Genomic DNA, 19,431 nt, shown 5'->3' on the forward strand with positions numbered 1-19,431 from the left:
TTGCTTATCCTGTTTAGTTTTGCAATTTATCAGTTGCATTAGCTTTATAACATTTGCAAATTTAACCGCTGTGTTTGTGACACCTTGCTCCAGATTATTTTGAGGAAGATGCTAAACAAATATGGTTGCAAATAGACCTTGCCTTAATGAACCTATATTGACTTTATGATGGTGAAATTTTCCACTGCACAGGTTCTGTGAAGTTTGCATTGCATTGTATTGTATAATCAAGCATGAGTAGTAACCAATTACAATGTTCTTTGCTTCCCAGTTATTTACTTGGTATTCAAAACTTACCAGATTTGACACGTCAGCTTCAATTTCTGTTTGGTAATGATATTTATGCCACCACCAATTGCACAAGTACTCTGAAGCTTAATGATGGTAATGTCATAGTTTTAATTCTGAGTTCTCCATTTCTTATATTTATAAATATCTAGCAGATAATGTTAATTACTTTTTTTAAAATAAGCCCTTAAGCAAGTTCATAACATTTCTCCAATTAATCTTGAATATTCAGCATTTTTTTTAAAGAAAAGGAACATTTTATATATAGCTTATTGCATTATTGGTTATTGCAAAGGACTGCACAGCCAATGAACCATTTATGTTGAAATGCACTCATTGTTTTGTAGGCAAACATGGCTAGTTTGCACAGTCATAAGAGCAGCAAGTGGACTCTGGGCCTGGTGCTCACTCCTCCCCACCTTCCCTGATCCACCAGCCAGCAGCTTGTTGATCGGGCCGAAATAGACTCTAAGCCTCAGTAACTCCCCTGCCACATCCCTGTGTCTTTATGGGAAAATAATTTCCGATTAGCGCACTTTTCATTCAATGCAGTTTTTGGGAACACATCAGAGGCCGTGCTAAACAAGGGATGGCCAATGTCCTTCCAGCTTCTGTTTGAACTGAACTGAGATTGTAAAAATGCATGTACGTTTCCAAGGTTTATTTATTTCTGTTTGGGGGCATGGTGGTGTGTGCTGTTCCTTTATGTTAGGACCCTTTTACACTTGGCAACTGTTGCAGGGCTCTATAAATGTGTGAACTCCACAATTCAGTATCATGACCCAGAGCACAAGCATGCAAGATTGACTCCTTCTGTTTACTTTGCTGAACAGGCACACTTAACCCAGATGGTAAATTCATAGATTCAAGAATATGATGAAATCAGTACTTCCATTGGTGGTTCTCCAGTTTCTTGCTTTATTAAGTGAAACCAATGCTAGAAGTCTACGTGCCTCCTGTTTGGTTTCACACCTGCAATGTTAAAGGGCCTTGACAGAATGCCTTTTTTTATCTTCCACTGGTATCCTAACATCAATTGAGTATCTGCTACTGCTGAACCCAACCCCCACCAAGCCAGTTCACTGATAAGATGGTGAATAATCAAAACTGTAATTTGCTCATTTGGCTCAAATATGTTGCATTGTGGACTATTTTAGATTTTGCTTTTCAGTGATAAGTTTCCATGGGCTGTGTTACCTGTAGTGGGGTATAAAATAGCTGACGTGACCAAGAAATTTATTCTGAAATCAACATTTCAAGGCAATTCATCTAGGTTTCTATTGCTGACTTTTAACACACATCTTCAACCCCTGGATCTGATGGTGAAAATCTGTTTTCAGTTATGCATAGCTGAAATATTAAGTTTTGAAAGCTATTTATAATTCTGATTTACATAGATACTGAACTTTGGACTTGGGTACAGCAATAGGTCATTTGGCCCTTAGAGCCTGATTTGCCATTCGATAAGAGCATGGCTGATCTGATTGTGGTCTCACTCCACTTTCTGATCTGCAGCCCCTCCCCCCAGGAATTAGCCGAGTGAATCCCTTCTCTGATGCTAATGCAATTATATCATTTTCAAATAAGGAGACCAAAACTACACACAGTACTCCAGATGTGGTCTCACCAAGGCCTTGTACAGCTGCAGAAAAGCTTCCCTACTTATATTCCACTCCCCTTGCAATAATCGCCAACATTCCATTTGCTTTGTGCATCACTTACTGTACCTTTATACTAACTTTCCCTGATTCATGCACCAGGGCACCCAGATCCCTCTACCACCGAATTCTGCAGTCTCCCTCCACTTAAACGGTATACCGCCTTTCAATTCTTCCTGTCAATGGACAAGTTTAATTTTACCCACATTATACTGCATCTGCTAAATCTTTGCTCACTCACTTGACCTATCTATATCCATTTGTAGATTCCTTGCCTCGTCTTGACAGTGTACATTAGCAATTTGGACTACCATATTTACGGTCCCCTCATCCAAGTCATTGATATAGATTGTACATAGTTGAGCTCAGCACTGATCCCTCTGGCAAATGACCCATTGATCCCTACCCCCTGCTTCCTGTTAGCTAACCAACCCTCCATCCATGCTAATATGTTACCTCTATAACATGAGCTCTTATTGTGTGTAGCAGCCTTTGATGTGGCAAATTACCGAATGCCTTTTGGAAATCCAAGTACATCACACCTGCGGGTTCCTCTTTATCCAAGAGAGAGAGCAAGATTGTGTGAGCTTGCATCACTTCCTGTGATGATAGACATTGTATATGATGCAGTTAGAATTAATCCCTTTTAATACAGGGATCAAAAAGTCATGTCCCTCCTGCAGGGAAACCACTTGTTCTGCTGCATAGTGTAACTAACCAGCAGGTCTGACTATTGCAGGGAATGTTCAGCTTGTTACAAAGAACATGCTCCGGTTCCATGTCATTGAAAGCAAACTGTGCAATTGAATGTGCAAAAACTGAGTCCATCTGTAAAGATGTACAAGACTCATGAATAAGACGTGCATTGGGGCAGAGTGTAACATTAATGCAAGCTCCCTGCATTTGGTCTGATGATTGCTAAAATGAAATTAGGTTAAGAAGCACAACATAATGCGAGTGAAAATCACTTGACAGTTTCACATTTTGGGAGGAATTAATACCTTTCATGCCTTCCTCTTCCCCCTGCAAATTCCCCATCTTCTGAGCCATCTCCTTTTTGTCATGCAGTTTAGATTGCAATGCATTCGTCAGCTCTATGTTCTCATTGCTCTGTGCCTGGTACGGGCTTGACATTTCCTGATGCTCAGATGTCCTTGGTGCAATTGTTGTATGTCAAGTCTTAGCACTCTGACCGCTCCCTTATCATAAATGAGTAAATCATCAACTGTGTGGAGGTTTTATGTCTGTTTGTAGCACTGCCTGAGAATGGGTTGTGTGGCATGGAGGCTAGCCATGTTTAAGGAGTGCTGTACAGCCAATGAAATATTTCTTAGTGTGTCTGCTGTTGTAATGTAGAAATGCTGCAGACAATCTAGGCGTAGCAAGATCCCGTGCAGTAATGTGGTAATATCAGACAATTTCTCTCCCTGTCCACGCCTGTTTCCCCCCTCTCAGATTTAATTTTGATTGAAATGCACTCTGCAATGTCTGTCTCACTTTCCCTCTTTCAATGTTTCTGCTTCATTCACACAAACACTGATCCTAACTCACTTCTGTCTTGTCCCTGAACACACACAACCCAGGATTATTGTTTGTACATGAAATGTTACACTGAATCTTCTACTCCTGGCACTAGGTAAACTCTCTCCCTCTCTCTTTGTTTCTCTCTCCTATTGCTACTCACACATCTCTGCCTTTCTTTCTCCTGCTTTCTCCATATCTCTCTCTCACTCTATCTCGGATTTAACCTTCACAGAATCGCAGTATTGCTACAGTTCAGAAGGAGGCCTTTCAGCCCATCATGTCTGCAGTGGCTCTCCAAATGAGCAATTAACTTAGTGCCATTCTCCTGCCTTCTCCCCATAACCCTGCACATCCTTTTCAGGGAACAGTCTAATTCCCTTTTGAGTTCTTTGATTGAACCTGCCTTCACCCCACATTCGTGCAGTGCATTCCAGACCTTAACCACTCGCTGCATGAAAAGTTTTTTCTGATATCTCCATTGCTTCTTTTGCCAATTACTTTAAATCTGTGCCCTCTCATTCTCAATTCTTTCACAAGTGGGAGCATTTCTCTCCTTATCTATCCTGTCCATCCCCGTCATGATTTTGAATACCTCTATCAGATCTCCTCTCAGCATTCTCTTCTCCAAGATAAAAAGTTCATACTTCTCCAATCTATCTACATGAATAAAGTTCCTCATCCCTAGAACCATTTTCATGAATCTTTTCTACACACACTCTCCAATGCCTGTCATTGGCTGATTAAATACATTATTAAGATTTAGTGGCAATTACATTGTTAAGCAAGTGATGGGTATTTGTACTGTGTCCCTTAAAGGGACTGGTTCCCTAAATTCTATTTGATTTGTTAATGTGTCCCCTTTTTGCTAATTGGTTATACTCAAAGGAGTATGAATGGGGATAGCTGGGACTCTGGAGGGTTGAAGCAGTTTTGACTGTGAACTAAGTGAATAAACTCTCTTCAGCAAAGAAATCAGCTGTGCCTTAGTTTTAACTTCAACTGGCGTGGATCCAATCAATGTGTCTTCACATCTTAAAGTGCAGCAAGTAGAATTGGACACAGTGCTCCAGCTGAGGCCGAACTAGTGTCTTATACATGTTCAACACAGCCTCCTTGCTCTTGTACCCTATGCTCCTATTGATAAAGCCCAGGGTATTGTATTTTCTTAATCGAGCTCAGAACCAGCCCTGCCATCTTCAAATACTTATGCACATATACACCCAGGTCCTCCTGCCCCTGCACTTTTATGGTGTGCACTTTATTTTATATTGTGTGCCTCTGTTCTTCCTGCCAAAATGAATCACTTCATATTTCTCCACATTGAACTTCATTTGCCTCTTGTCAGCCCATTCCACCAACTTGTCTATCCTTTTGAAGTTCTACATTAACTTCGCAATCCTTGCAAGTTTCATAACTGCAAATTTTGAAATTGTGCCCTGTACACCAAAGTCTAAGTCATTAATATATATCAGGAAAAGCAAGGGTCCCAAAACTGACCCTGTGAACAAACTGATTTTCTAAATTTAATAAATCTGGACATCTCTATTGCATGGTTTTATGGTAAAATTTATGCTTAAATTTGAGAACTATTAACTTCCATTACAATTCTGTGAAAGAAGGCCTGAGTTTTAGTATCCATGTCAGTTCATATAAGAAAAATCAATTCATAATTCAATTTTGTTTCAAGTGCTAGATAAAACTTTGAGGATCCTAGAAAGTACCTTTATTGGCTCATGGAAATCAGCTGTCCTAGTGTCTGTACAAATAAATTGTTTCCATAAAGGTTATTTACCCTTTTTAACCGTCAAGTTTGTAATTGAGACACATTTGGCTTGTAATCTACACGTATTTACTTTTGCTGACCCTACATTAAGAGGATTTTTTAAAGAAGTCTTTCACTGAATGTCACGATGCTGTCTATTTCAAGTAAGCTGTAATTTAACAACTGAGTAGATGATTCACCAATGGCATTCAGTACTAAACACAAAATAATACATATGTTGGCATTTAAAAATAGAAAATCTAATTATAAAATAGAGATTATTAGATAATGAGTCTGGAAAACAAATTCTAGCAGTAACAGTTGATCAGTCATTTGAAATTGTTGCAAAGCATGTCAGCAGGTGTAAAGGTAAATAAAATCTTACAGATCAATGCTAGGTCTGCGGAATGAATTCAAAAATGCTTTTGGAACTCTTGGGGGCTTCTGAGATTACAGATTTACTGACATTCATGAAAGAAATAGTGGGAAATGTTCAGGGAGGGTACGGAAAGGATTTTAGTTCGTTTATTTATGCAGATGGGTTTGGAAACTGAATGGGAGGCAAAGATAAAGACGTGAGGTTGGCAAAGTGAGGAAATGTAATTTAGGTGTTGCAAACTAGTGAAATAAACTGTTTTAAAAATTGGTGGGGACAAGACTCAGGATTTGGTGAACTGAAATAATTGTCAGCAAGAGCTATCAACTCGTAGAATGGCTGAGCAGCAGTGCATGGGATTCTGCTGTTACTAATTCATCAAAGTATAGAAGTTGAGTTTGGGATGGGGAAAAGATGGAAACTGATCAGATTGGATTCTGAAATTAGACTATGTCCTTGTAACAAGGACAAGCCACATCTGTTGGTATGCTGTCGTGTTGGGCTTGTCGTGGTTGGTATCCATAAGACGTAGGAGCAGAAGTAGGGCATTTGGCCCATTGGGCCTGTTCTGCTATTCAATGAGATCATTGCTGATTTGATCATTATGAACTCCACTTTCCTGCCTTTTCCCCATAACCCTTGATTCCCTTACTGATTAAAAATCTGGCTATTTCAGCCTTGAATATACTTAATGACCTAGCCTCTAGAGCCCTCTGCAGTAAAGAATTCTACAGATTCATTACCCTCTTGAGAGAAGGAATTCTTCCTCATCTCAGACTTAAATAGGTGGCCCCTTACTCTGGGACTATGCCCCCTGGCCTTAGACTCTCCCACAAGGGGAAACAACCTCTCGGCATCTACCCTGTCAAACCCCCTAAGGATCTTATATGTTTTAATCAGGTCGCCTCTCATTCTTCTAAACTCCAAGAGTACAGGCCCAACCTACTCCACCTCTCCTCATAAGAAAATCCCTCCATACCTGGGGTCAACCTAGTGAACCTTCTCTGGACTTCCTCCAATGCCGATGTACTGTTCACAGTATTCTAGGTGTGGTCTAACTAGTGCCTTGTATAGTTTTAGCAAGACTGCCCTATTTTTATACTCCATTCCCTTTGAAATAAAGGATAACATTCCATTTGTCTTCCCTATTATCTGCTGAACTTGTATGTTAGTTTTTTGAGATTCATGCACGAGAACTCCCAAATCCTTCTGTGCTGTAGCTTTCTGAATCTTTCTCCATTTAAATAATATTCAGCTCCTCTCTTCTTCCTGCCAAAATGCATAACCTCGCATTTTCCCACGTTATATTCCATCTGCCATGTTTTTGCCCATTCACTTAACCTGGATATATCCCTCTGTCTTTGTGTCATCTTCACCACTTGCCTTCTCACCTATTTTTGTGTCATCCGCAAACTTGACAACAGTACATTCACTTCCCTCATCTAAGTCATTAATATGTATTGTAAATAATTGAGACCTCAGCACTGATCCCTGTGGCACTCCACCTGTTACAGGTTGCCACCTGAAAATGCCCCCCCTTATCCCAACTCTGTCTTCTATTAGTTAGCTAATCTTCTATCTATGCGCATGTACTACCCCCAACACTATGGGCTCTTATCCTACTAAGTAGCCTTATCGAACGTCTTCTGGAAATTCAAATATGATATATCTATGGTTCCCCTTTATTTATCCTGCTTGTTACCTCCTCAAAGAATTCTAATAAATTTATCAGGACTGATTTACCCTTCAGGAAGCCATGCTGGCCCTGCTTGATTATATTATGCATTCCTAAGTGCTTTGCTATAACAACCTTTGTAGACGCTAACATTTTCCCAGTGACAGATGTTAAGCTAACTGGCCTATAGCTACCTGTTTTTTGTCTCCCTCCCTTTTTGAATAAGGGTAGTTTTCCAATCTTCTGGGACTTTTCCAGAATCTAAGGATTCTTGGAAGATTACTACCAGTGCATTCACTATTTGTGTAGCTACTTCATTTAATATCCTCGGATGCAACCAATCGAGTCTAGGGGATTTATCAGCCTTTAGCCCCATTAGTTTCCCTAGTACTTTTTCTCTAGTGATAGTTTTTGTATTTATTTCCTCCTCCCCCCTCCCCCTTTTGCCCCTTGCTTATTTAGTATTTATGATTATAACATGGTAGAATTTAGCATTCTGTTTGAGAGTGAGAAAATTGGATCGGAAGCAACTGTGCTAAACTTAAATAAGGGTAATTACAAAGGAATGAGGGCAGAGTTGACAGGAGTGGACTGGGAGAGGCGTTTAGTGTCTTCTGCCACGAGGACTGATGCAAAGTATTTATTCAACTCCTCTGCTTTTTCCTGCTTCCCCATTATTATTTCCCAGCCCCATTCTCTAAGGGGCCTATGTTCACATTGGCCTCGCTCTTCCTTTTTATATATTTAAAGAAGCTCTTACTGTCCGTTTTTATGTTAGTTGCCAGTTTACCCTCTTGATATTTTTTTGGTCATCTTTTGTTGATTTTTAAAACTTTCCCAATCCTCTGAGTTACCACTAATCTTTGCCACATTGTATGTTTTTTTTCTTTGAATTTGATACTATCCTTCCTTGGTTAACCATGGTTGATTTATCCTCTTCCAAGAAGCCTTCTTCCTCACTGGATATATCTTTGTTGTGAGTCATGAACTATTTTCTTAAAAGTCTGCCATTGTTCATCAAACGTCTTTTCTGCTAAATGCCTCTCCCAGTCCACTCCTGTCAACTCTGCCCTAATTCCTTTGTAATTACCCTTATTTAAGTTTAGCACAGTTGTTTCCGACCCAATTTTCTCACTCTCAAACTGAATGCTAAATTCTACCATGTTATAATCACTGTTTCCTCGGGGATCTTTTACTCTGAGATCATTTATTAAACACACCTCGTTACATATTACCAGATCCAAAATAGCCTGATCCCTGGTTGGATCCACAACGTACTGTTCTAGGAAACTGTCCCGTGTATACTCTATGAATTCTTGCTCATGGCTCCCTCTGCTAATTTGATTTTCCCAACCTACATGAAGATTAAAGTCACCCATGATTAATGTACTGCCTTTTTCACATGCCCTCATTATCTCCTGATTTATTCTCTGTCCTTCAGTATAGCTACTGTTAGGGGTAGTAGTACAGACTAGTCCCACCAGTGTCATCTTCCCCTTGTTATTTCTTACCTTCACCCATATGGATTCTACATCTTCCGATCCAAGCTCATTTCTTGCTATCATACTTATTCCATGTCATACTAACAGAGTACCCCCCACCATCCTTTCCTTCCTGCCTGTCCTTTTGAAAAGTGTCACACCCCTGAATATTTAGTTCCCACCTTTGATCTTGTGACCACTTCTCTGTAATGACTATAAGATCATACCCATTAACCTCTATTTGTGCAGTTAGTTCATTTATTTTGTTCCGAATACTATGTGCATTTAAATAAAGGGCCATTAATTTTGCCACCTTACCATTTTTCCCCCCTTTGACCCTATTTGCTGCTTTTTTCATGTTTGTATACTCTGTTCATCCCTGTCACACTCTGGGTATCAATACCTAAATAGCTGCCCTGCAATGTTGCTATATCTTTTTGCTTTGTTAGCCTACGCATCCCTTCTCCCGCCCCTCTCTTTATTTAGTTTAAAGCTCTCTCTACAGTCCTCGTTATTCGATTTGCCAGGACAGTGGCTACAGCATGGTTCAAGTGAAGTCCGTCCCACCGGAGCAGCTCCCTTCTACCCCGGTACTGGTGCCAGTGCCCCATGAACTGGAACCCATTCCTTCCCACACCAATCTCTGAGCCACGCGTTTAACTCCTTGACTTTATTTGCCCTATGTCAGTTTGCCCGTGGCTCAGGCCTTAATCCTGAGATTAAGAGATGTCTAGAGAGACTTTACAGTCCAATAAAGTATTCTCATAACAGTTTTAAAACAGAAATCAGACATGGTTTGCTTCCTTATCTTCTCAAACAACATTTTACTGTCTCAAAAGTAGCCCTCTAAATTTTGTCTGACGTTTTTTTTTTAAGAATTATCCCAGATTCATTAACTCGGCCAAAAATTGTATTTCTGCCAAACGTTGTCAAGGTCTTGAGCTTAACTTTATATTTTGGGAACAAACTTACAAATACAAAAGCTTGCTGCGTTTGAATTAGTCTCAATTGTTGTCAAACCTTTTAAAATAAAAATTCCCTTTTGAGAACTTTATCGGAAACAAAACCACAATTTTTTTTTAAAACTTTGTAAGAACTGTAATTTACACTATCAAAATTAAAACGACCTCTTTCTCAGGTTTATTGATTTATGTCCAGATTAAAAGTCTGTTTTATGTTTATCGGCACATTCTTTATCTTGGATAGCGTCCTAGTTATTCAAAAGTAGCCTTCTAAATTACACTGCACTTTTACATCTCGAGATTGTCCTAAATTCAAATAACACTGCAGTTGGGATGCAGGTTTCCTGTCATATTTAATTAATCTCTTCAAAAGAAACCCTTTTTTTATCCATTGGAACCACCTAGACCATGTGTTTGTCTTTTGGTTTTCCTGGAATCCTTTTGAATTTCAGGTAATTTTTTTTTCCCTCAGAATTTTAGAATACCAACTAAGCTAATGTAACTTGTATGTATCAATCCCAATCAGCTTGGAAGCTGATGATAAGGGTTACCCTCTGCTAGTTTGCAAGGGGGTGGTACAAAGGTTGGTTTATCTCAAACAAAGGCAAACCCTGTTTTATCTTTACAGTACCTTCAAATTGCGATTTTTGCCTGAAATCTCAACTCAAACTTTCTACTCAAAACTTTGGAATGTTTGAGTACACTTTTCCTTCAATCTAATATGGGGCTTTTGACTCTAAAGTGCTGAACTACACACAAATGTCAATATAGGGAAGAAAACGCACTAAAGCTCACATACAAATGCTTCCTTGCACACAATCACATGTATAAAGGTATGTATTTATATTCCTATAACATTGAACTAAATGACTTAAAACTCTCATACTCTAAACAAAACTTCAAGTAGCAATGGGGGGAAATAAAGAGATCTTGGAGGCTCCATCTATAGGGACAATCAAACTGACTGAAGCTCACATTTCCTCTGCTCCTGCCTGTCACTGCTCATTAACACCCCTAGGGGTACCCCCTCTCCCTCTCCCTCTCTCTCTTCAGCACAAATAGCTCTTGTAACTTAGATCAATTCATTTTTTTTATAATTTACAAAAAATTCGGTCAGTGACCTTTCGGGTCCCAATCATCCTTCCACATACTCCCGTTCTCTGTTGTTGGTCCCCGGGAGAAATCGATCTGCCACTGCGACTGGCGCAAGTCGACTGAGATATTTCTGTATTAGGTTGGTTTGTTGTAGATGCAGACTTAAAAATAAGTACTGTATTTTTGTTGGTTTTATCACTTGTTTGAGCTTTCCACCACTCCTTGGAGCGTTGTGGTGAATTGCTTGGCTGCCAACCTTGTTTTTTTTCTTCAAACTTTGCTGATCAGCTTTTTAATGCTTCTGGGTGAGGTGAAGGGACATGGTTCCCTCACCTCCCCATTCCGCAACAAACACGAGTTCAGTTTCCTAGGCCATAATCGCGCGCATAACAGGGATCCAGTCGTCTCCCAGGACTCAATTGTCCCAGTTTACTTGTGTACCTGCGACCCAATTGTCCCCATCCACTTGAGTCTCTGGTCTAAAGTTCAGATCTGCCCTATTAGACCTCCGTTCTAGTCTGAGGCAAACAACCAGAGAGTATTTTCAAATGAAATATACTCACCAGATCACTGTTCCGCTTCACAGAGGTCCAGGCAAATCCTGCCAACTACACCGTTGAAAGGGAGTTCAAGCACCCTCTGATCCCACAGCGACCACACGAGACTCCAGCTTCTTTCACCGGTTTTATTCAAGCATGCAGGGGAGACTGTATCCATTACAAGATGGGTACAAATTCCCCGAATGGTTACATTTTTTTGCAGTTAAACTTCTCCCTAATCTTACTCTATTTGCATGCACCAGTGATCAATGTACCTGTTTTAACCTCATTACAGGACGCAATAATTTACACAATTAGTTTGTTTTATCTTATTATCTTCGAGACACTTGTACATGATTATATTATCCACTCCTATTCAATGTATATACACAGACCTTGATTCTTATCTGGTCCAGGCTATGATTTGTGACTTATCAAAAGCTACCTCTTTGTCCATTATATTTGGTTTTCAACCCTTTAACCCCTCCCTTCACCCACTATGGCCTCATCCCCCCCTTATCTCTGTAATCTTAAAGAAGGCTCCTCTTAATTTTAATTGCTGCACCATTGGTGGCCATGCCTTCAGCTGCCTGGGCTTTTAGCTCTGGAATTCTTTCCTAAATCTCCATCTTTCCACCTCCTACTTCTTTAAGACATTTCTTAAAACCTACCTCTTTGGTCAAGCCTTTGGCCTTCTGCTGTAATATCTGCTTTTGTGGCTTGGTGTCATATTCTTTTCTTGTTATGCTGCTGTGATGCGCCTTTTAACATTTTAAAGGCCCTGTTTCACTACAAATTGTTGTCGTTATTGTTGAGCCAGTAGGTTACAAAAGAACTTAATTGGTTTTCACAATAATGAGCGAGAAGTCTAATTGTACTGTATTCCTTCCGTTACAAATTTACAATTGAAAGCCAGTTAGTTGAGTTTCACAGCACAGAAACAGACCATTCCTGCTGTTTATGCTCTACTTGAGCCTCTTGGTACTTTTTCTCAGTCTATCAACATAGCCATCTATTGCAATTAAAGCAAAATATTGCAGATGCTGGTAAAACTCAGCAGATCTGGTAGCATCTATGGAGAGAGACAGAGTTAACGTTTTGAGCCCATTCATCGAGTTGAAGAAGTCATATATACTCCATGTTAACTCCATTAGCCATCTATTGCGTTCTCCTTTGTATGCTTGTCTGTCTTCCCCTTAAATGCATTGAGGGTTGCTGGACAGTTCTAGCTATTCATTTGCAAATTGAAGTCACAATTTTGTAAGAATTTTCATCTTGATGTATTTATAATATACCATGCTTCTTGGCTCCTCTTGCTTTTTAGGCCTATTTCAAGGAAATTTGAAGAGAAGTTGCGTGTGCATTATATTGAAAATGGAATGCAAAATATTTTTTCTGGTTAATTGGATTCCTTTGGTATATATCCAATGTGAAAATTGAGTGAAGATTGAGTTTTAGCTGTAGCATGTTTCATTCTTTGAAGCAAGGCCCCTGCCCAATTTTTTGCACCAGGTGAGAATAGGATCTACAGAATGCCAGTTTTCTTGGAAGCATTGCAGTATCTATGTGCCTCTAGAGAGACACTTCTAGCCTACATATCAGCATTGAGACTAGAGGCAGGATTGGAGATTGAAGCAGTATAATAAGCAGGCTGTTGTAAAATGCCCACCAACTTTTTCTTCCCCCAGGTACACCAATTAATTGTTTGAATTGGACTCTAAATTGACCAGACCGATTTTGATTACAGCAAAATGGATATGTAACTTCAAAATGTGAGCATATTTTGAATAAAGCTCTTAAATATCATTATAATTTGGAAGTCCTAGCTGTCCCAGACTAAATACAACTGTCTTTTGGGCTTTTATTAATTACTTTGCCTGTAAATAGTGTTTTCGTAATGTAAAACAGTCTTTAACATGGCTGAATTAAATTTGCACTCCACATGTAGGATTTACAAGGCAGCAGTGTAGAAAGGACATGGAAAAATGTACAACTCAAAATTATCTAGCTGAATACGGGCCTGTGAGTTTTAAACTTACATAGCCATAGATGCCCTCTCTCTGTCCTAAACCACTGAGTAAAGAAGAATGTTTGTTTTTATTGTACTCATTTGTTTAATGATTTTTGACCAGCTGTACATAAGCAGTAATTTACATGCTTAAATTGTGGCGGTGAATCTGAAAAGTAAGTACATAGCAAGACACAGGGCCCTGCACTCCAAGTGACCTAGGGCTCATTTGCCTGAGTTGTTGATTTTGTTGGGTTACGTAAACCATATTGATTGTAACAAAATGAAGCTTAAAAAATTGTGTCTGTTGTGTGGATATCTCTGCCTATTGGACATGCACAAGGTAGAATAGAATAACTTAGAACACACAGAGGCAGCCATTTGGCCCATCATGTCTCTGCTGGCTCTTTGAAAGAACTATCCATTAATCTCACTGCCCTGCTCTTTACCCAAAAGCCTACAATTTTCTCCCCTTCAAGATGATGTCTGTGTTTAATGTATTATAATTTTGGCCTTCACCTGTGACAACTGGTGAATAGTTGAATAGTAATTCTTGAGTTTTGCTTGGGTTAAATTTTTTAAGTACATTCTGCATATCCTTAGATTTATATGCGGTAATCTGCTTATGCGTTGCTTGTATATTTCTCAAATTTTACTCTCTTTATATAATTCGACTGTGTGGAGAGCACTAATGTAGTTTATTTTTAGGAATTTTGAAGATCATTTAAACTCCTGTCATAAGGAAATATTATTCCAGCATACACAACACAGCACCCTAAAGGATGTTTTTGTTCCCCCCAATTTCTTCTGCAAAATGCTGCCACAATTCCTTCTCTGGTCAAAACAAGATAACAGCAAAAGGGAGTATTATTTTTTAAAAACTGAGCATTTATCATTAAGGTTATAAATTTCAGACAGGTGTATACTCAGTTGCTATTTCTTTTGCTCTTTTGTCTAGACTTATATCACTACCTAACCACTTGGGTGTGGTTGGCAATTGACTTGAGTTTTTGACTTTCCAGAATTAATAAAAATGTTGTTTTCTATTTGTTCATGGGATGTGGGTGTCGCTGGCTAGGCCAGCATTTATTGCCCATCCCTAATTACTCTTGTTCAGAGGGCATTTAAGAGTCAGCCTCATTGCTGTGCGTCTGGAGTCACATGTAGGCCAGACCAGTTAAGGATAGCAGATTTTCTTCCCCAAAGGGCATTAGTTAACCAGATGGATTTTTACGACAATCGACAATGATTTCGTAGTCATCATCAGACTTTTAATTCTAGATTTTTATTGGATTCAGATTTCACCAACTGCCATGGTGTGATTCAAACTCAGGACACCAGATAATTACCCTGGGTCTCTGAATGACAGGTCAGTGAAAATGCCACTACACCACTCCCTTCCTCAGTGTTCCAGTAGCCTTGTATTCATATTGACCAAACACTGGCTTCAGTCAAGATAATTGGAACTTGTGGCCCCTCGTAAGATTTAACAAGTTTTTATTTGCTTAGGATAACATAAAGAAATGGATCAGGAAATTCCTGGGTTTGATTTCTGATCTTTGTCAATTTTCTTCTGAGTGGCAGTAGGTGCATTTCGATAGTCTTCAATATCCTGGGGTTCAGGGCTGAGGGGAAAGAGAATCGATCAACACTGAAACTACTCATTAATACTCTGCACCTAGACTCAGAATTTTTAGATCACTGAAGGAGACAGTTCATCCCAAAGTACCTCTTTGACAGAGTTTCCCAATTAGTTCAACTCCTTTGGTCTTTCCCTGTAATTTTTTTCCCTTCAACTGTTAATCCAACTCCCCCTTGAAAGCTATTTTTGAATCTGCTTCTACCACCCTTTCAGGCAGTACATTTCAAGATATCAAAATTCTCTGTGTAAAACGTTCTTTTCCCCTTGTCGCCTCTGTTCTTTTGCCAATCATTTAATTCTGCCAGAAATAGATTAAATAAACTATCAAAGCTCTCAGAGATTTTGAACATCTGTTAAATCGCCCTTTCACCTACTCTGCTGTAAAGAAAACAACCTCAGTTTTGCTAGCCTCTCCACCTAACTTAAGTCTTTCATCTTGAGTACCCTTTTAGTAATTCTCTGCACCCTCTCCAGGGCTTCACCATCTTCTGTAAAATGTGATGTTCAGAGTTGAAGGCTGTTAGGTTGAAGACTTGAAGCCTAATCAGTGGTTTGTAAAGATTTGGCATAACTTCCTTGCTTATGTATTCAATGCTTCTATCGATAAAGCTAAGGCGATTCCATAGACATTTTTTAAGTAGCCTTCTCAATTTGCCCTGCTGCTTTCAAAGATTTCTGTTTCGATAGCCGCCTTAAAATTGTTAAATTTTGGTTTATGTTGGCTCTTATTTTCTGTGCAAAATTGATTCCCTTCATACTTCTGCGCCACATTTCATCTGCAATATTTCTGCGCCACATTTCATCTGCAATATTTCTGCGCCACATTTCACCAATATCTTCCTGAAGTCTGTTTCTATCTTCATCGCTGTTTACTGCATTTGAGTTAACAACTGCCTCGTTGATTCCATGGGCTTCACCTCAGCTCGCTTCTTTGTGTGTTGCTGTAATTGTCCCCGCACCCCAAAATTGATTGCCCAACTTGCCGCTGTTTACTGTCTGACTGTTACAATCCTGGACGAGTCCCCAGTTTGGTTACGAACTCAGTTGAGACCAGTAACTTTTTAAAAAACAGTAGAAGAAATCTGGAATCCCCGTTATTGATTGAAGGGATGAAACCACAAGATTCCATTGCAGTAAACCGAAGAACATGAGGGTCAAACACAGCAAACACTAAATATTATCTTAACTGACCACCTATACTCCAACACCCAGAATCAACATAAGTTTAAAAATAAAGGACAGTTTCCTTTCTCTATTGCCTTTTCCAGTTTCCCTTTTCAATTTCTGTTTTCAGTTAGGTTCTGTCTCAAAAAATACAAGCTTTGAAAACTCGGTTTCAGACCAGTACAATGGAATCTATCACCCAAAGAATTACGCCTCATGATGAATTTATGCCTTTGAGAGGATGGGGAGAATATTTTGACAAATTTAAGTTCTGATTTTTGTGTTAAATATATAGCACATGGGTAAAATCGGTGGCATTGTTAGGACTTGTAACCGTCTGTGGGACTTTTTGAATATTTTGAATACAGCTATATTGAAACAATAACGTGATCAAATATGGATGTTCTTTGCATTAATTAAATCTTTACGGGTAGAGCGAAAGAGTCCTGTTTGCCAATGAATAGCTTAGCTATTGTAGTTTGAAAATCAGCTGTTTTAATATAGTCTGGCTAATTGTATTGATGAAATATGTTGCTTTCTTTTAAGTAGTTGACTGCTTTTCAGCTTTGTTAAAACAATTTTTTAATCTCAGTTTTTCCCCCTTCAATCTTTCATGGATTAATTTCTAAATTTTGAAATTTCCACTTTTTATTTCAGAATTGCATGGAGCATAAACAAGAGTGCGACAAATATGTCGAGGGCTTTTCAAAGCTGAACTAGAATTATAAGCTTCAAGTTTTGTTCCATTTTAAACTCAATCTTTTTTGTGGATTCTATTTGATCATATCAATATTTGTTGCTTGGATAAAAAACTTGCATAGTGTCATCTTTGCTTCCTGAAAAATCTTCATTTGAACACTGAAGGCTAATTATTTTCCTTAAATGAGTACTTTGCACACTACTTAGACTTTTAATACTGACGCTTTGTTCAAACCAATTCTTCTGTATTACCAAATAGTTAATGCAAGCTTATTTTTAACTAGCTGGGAACCTGTTTTTCTTCAAAACCTCAAAGCTGTGATCTAATTGAATGTTTTGCATTTATGTATTGTTGCAACCTTCCAATGCCCACTCTTCATCCTTAATGCAATCAACCAATTTTTCAGTTGCTACTTTTAGGAGCAACTTAAGATGGCCTAAAGATCCAATGGACTTGAGCCGAATAAGAGCAAAATACTGTGGACGCTGGAAATCTGAAATAAAAACAGCAAATGCTGGAAAAACTCAGCAGGTCTGGCAGCATCTGTGGAGAGAGAGAAACAGAGTCAATATTTCAAATCCGTATGACTCCTCTTTAGAGCTGAATAAGATTGACCAGCAAAGTTTGTCCACTGCTGAAAAACTTGATTGTGATATGACCTGTGCTGTATCAGTTGCCCCTCAGTTTCCCAAAGACTCATTACAATGTAGTTAATGCGATTGAAGCTTGGGCTAGTGAGTGGCAAGTTAGATTCATGCCACACAGGTGCCAGACAATGAGCATCTCCAAGAGAGAATCTAACCATCTCCCTTTGAAATTCAGTGGCATTACCATCACTGAACCCCCCATTATCATACCCTGGGGGGTTTACGAATGACCAGAAACTGAACTGGACTAGCCATATAAATAAGGTGGCTACAAGAGTAGGTTCGAGGCTGGGAATCCTGTGACGAGTGACTTGCCACCTTACTCCTCCAAAGCCCATCCGTCATCTACAAGGCCCGAGTCAGGAGTACGATGGAATGCTCTCCACTTGCCTGAACGAGTGCAGCTCCAGCAACACTGAAGAAGCTTAACATCATTGAGGACAAAGCAGCCCACTTGACATCCCACCCACCACATTAAACATTCACTTCTCCACCACCGACACAGTGACAGCAGTGTGTACCATCTGCAAGATGCATGACAGCAACTCACCAAGGCTTTTTCAACAGCACCTTCCAGACCTGCGACCTCTACCAGCTAGAAGGACAAGGGCAGCAGATGCTTGGGAATACCACCACCTACAAGTTCCCCTCCAAGTCACTCACCATCCTGACTTGGAACTGTATCGCCGTTCCTTCATTGCCGCTGGGTCAAAATTCTGAAACTCCCTTCCAATCAGAACTGTGTTTGTACCCTACACCACATGGACTGCAGTGGTTCAAGAAGGCGGCTCACCATTACCTTCTCGAGGGCAGTTAGGGATGGACAATAAATAGTCGCCTAGCTAGCAATGCCCTCATCCCATGAAAGAATAAATGGGGGGAAAAACAACTTAAGTTCATTGAAGCATTTTGTCCCCTTCATTGGCCCCGATGCTCCATCCCCACTTGCAAGGATGGCCATCTTCCCTAAGGCCACTGTTAATATCATTTTGAGAAATATTTCTAAGAGGCGTGTGATATTTCCAGACCTGTAACATTTTTAATATTTTAAAATAGCTTGTCTTTGCCTACTCCTAACTTCATTCCAAGTATATGCACTTCCTAATGGAATGCTAAGCAAAATCTTGACTTTGTGTTAAGTGATACCAAATTTATGTAAATGAAATACATTTGTCATGTTTGAACAAGTTGAGTATTTACGTATTAATTCCATGAATGATATAGATTGAATATCTGAATGCTTCAGGGTTATGATATCTTCAGGGTTTGGATATCTACCCCTGCGGTCTGTGGATGCTCAATCATTGAGTGCATTCTAGTCCCCGATTTCCCTTTAGAATCCAAAAATCTAATCAATCGAAGGTAAGAAGGATTGGAAAGTAGTTAAGCAACCATATCTGCTCCGTGATCTCATTGAATGGCTGAGCCGTCCAAATGGCCGACTCTTGCTCTTATTCCTTATAAAGGAGTGTGACTTCACAGAGTGAGCATCTGAGAGTTTGATGAATGAGGGAATCTTAAGGATTAATATCTTTCTAAAAATCTAGTTTGGTTTGCATTTGGCATTTAACTGAACAATACTGTTGCAAAAACAGAATTACCTGGAAAAACTCAGCAGGTCTGGCAGCATCGGCGGAGAAGAAAAGAGTTGACGTTTCGAGTCCTCATGACCCTTCGACAGAAGGGTCATGAGGACTCGAAACGTCAACTCTTTTCTTCTCCGCCGATGCTGCCAGACCTGCTGAGTTTTTCCAGGTAATTCTGTTTTTGTTTTGGATTTCCAGCATCCGCAGTTTTTTTGTTTTTAATACTGTTGCAGTTAAGTTTAATTTTTTAAATTCATTCACAAGATGTGGATTTCGCTAGCTGGGCCAGCATTTATTGCCCATCCCAGGTTGCCCTTGAGAAGG

The 19,431-nt window shown here is 39.5% G+C and overlaps 1 protein-coding gene and 1 long non-coding RNA gene across 3 annotated transcripts in view; both read left to right on the forward strand.

The window, feature by feature from the left end:
- LOC121282936 (very-long-chain 3-oxoacyl-CoA reductase-B-like) overlaps positions 1 to 19,431 on the forward strand; it is a 180,742-nt gene that overhangs the window by 68,140 nt on the left and 93,171 nt on the right. The gene's annotated exons all lie outside the window — the stretch shown is intronic.
- Positions 272 to 17,000, forward strand: LOC121282938. 2 transcript variants are annotated; one of them, XR_005944145.1, is made up of 2 exons: positions 272 to 384; positions 16,832 to 17,000. It is a non-coding gene; the product is annotated as an uncharacterized LOC121282938 (long non-coding RNA). The 2 variants fall into 2 exon arrangements; XR_005944146.1 differs by lacking the exon at positions 272 to 384 and adding an exon at positions 14,675 to 14,737.

This window comes from Carcharodon carcharias, chromosome 10, assembly GCF_017639515.1.
Source record: "Carcharodon carcharias isolate sCarCar2 chromosome 10, sCarCar2.pri, whole genome shotgun sequence".
NCBI classification, from domain to species: Eukaryota; Metazoa; Chordata; class Chondrichthyes; order Lamniformes; family Lamnidae; genus Carcharodon; species Carcharodon carcharias.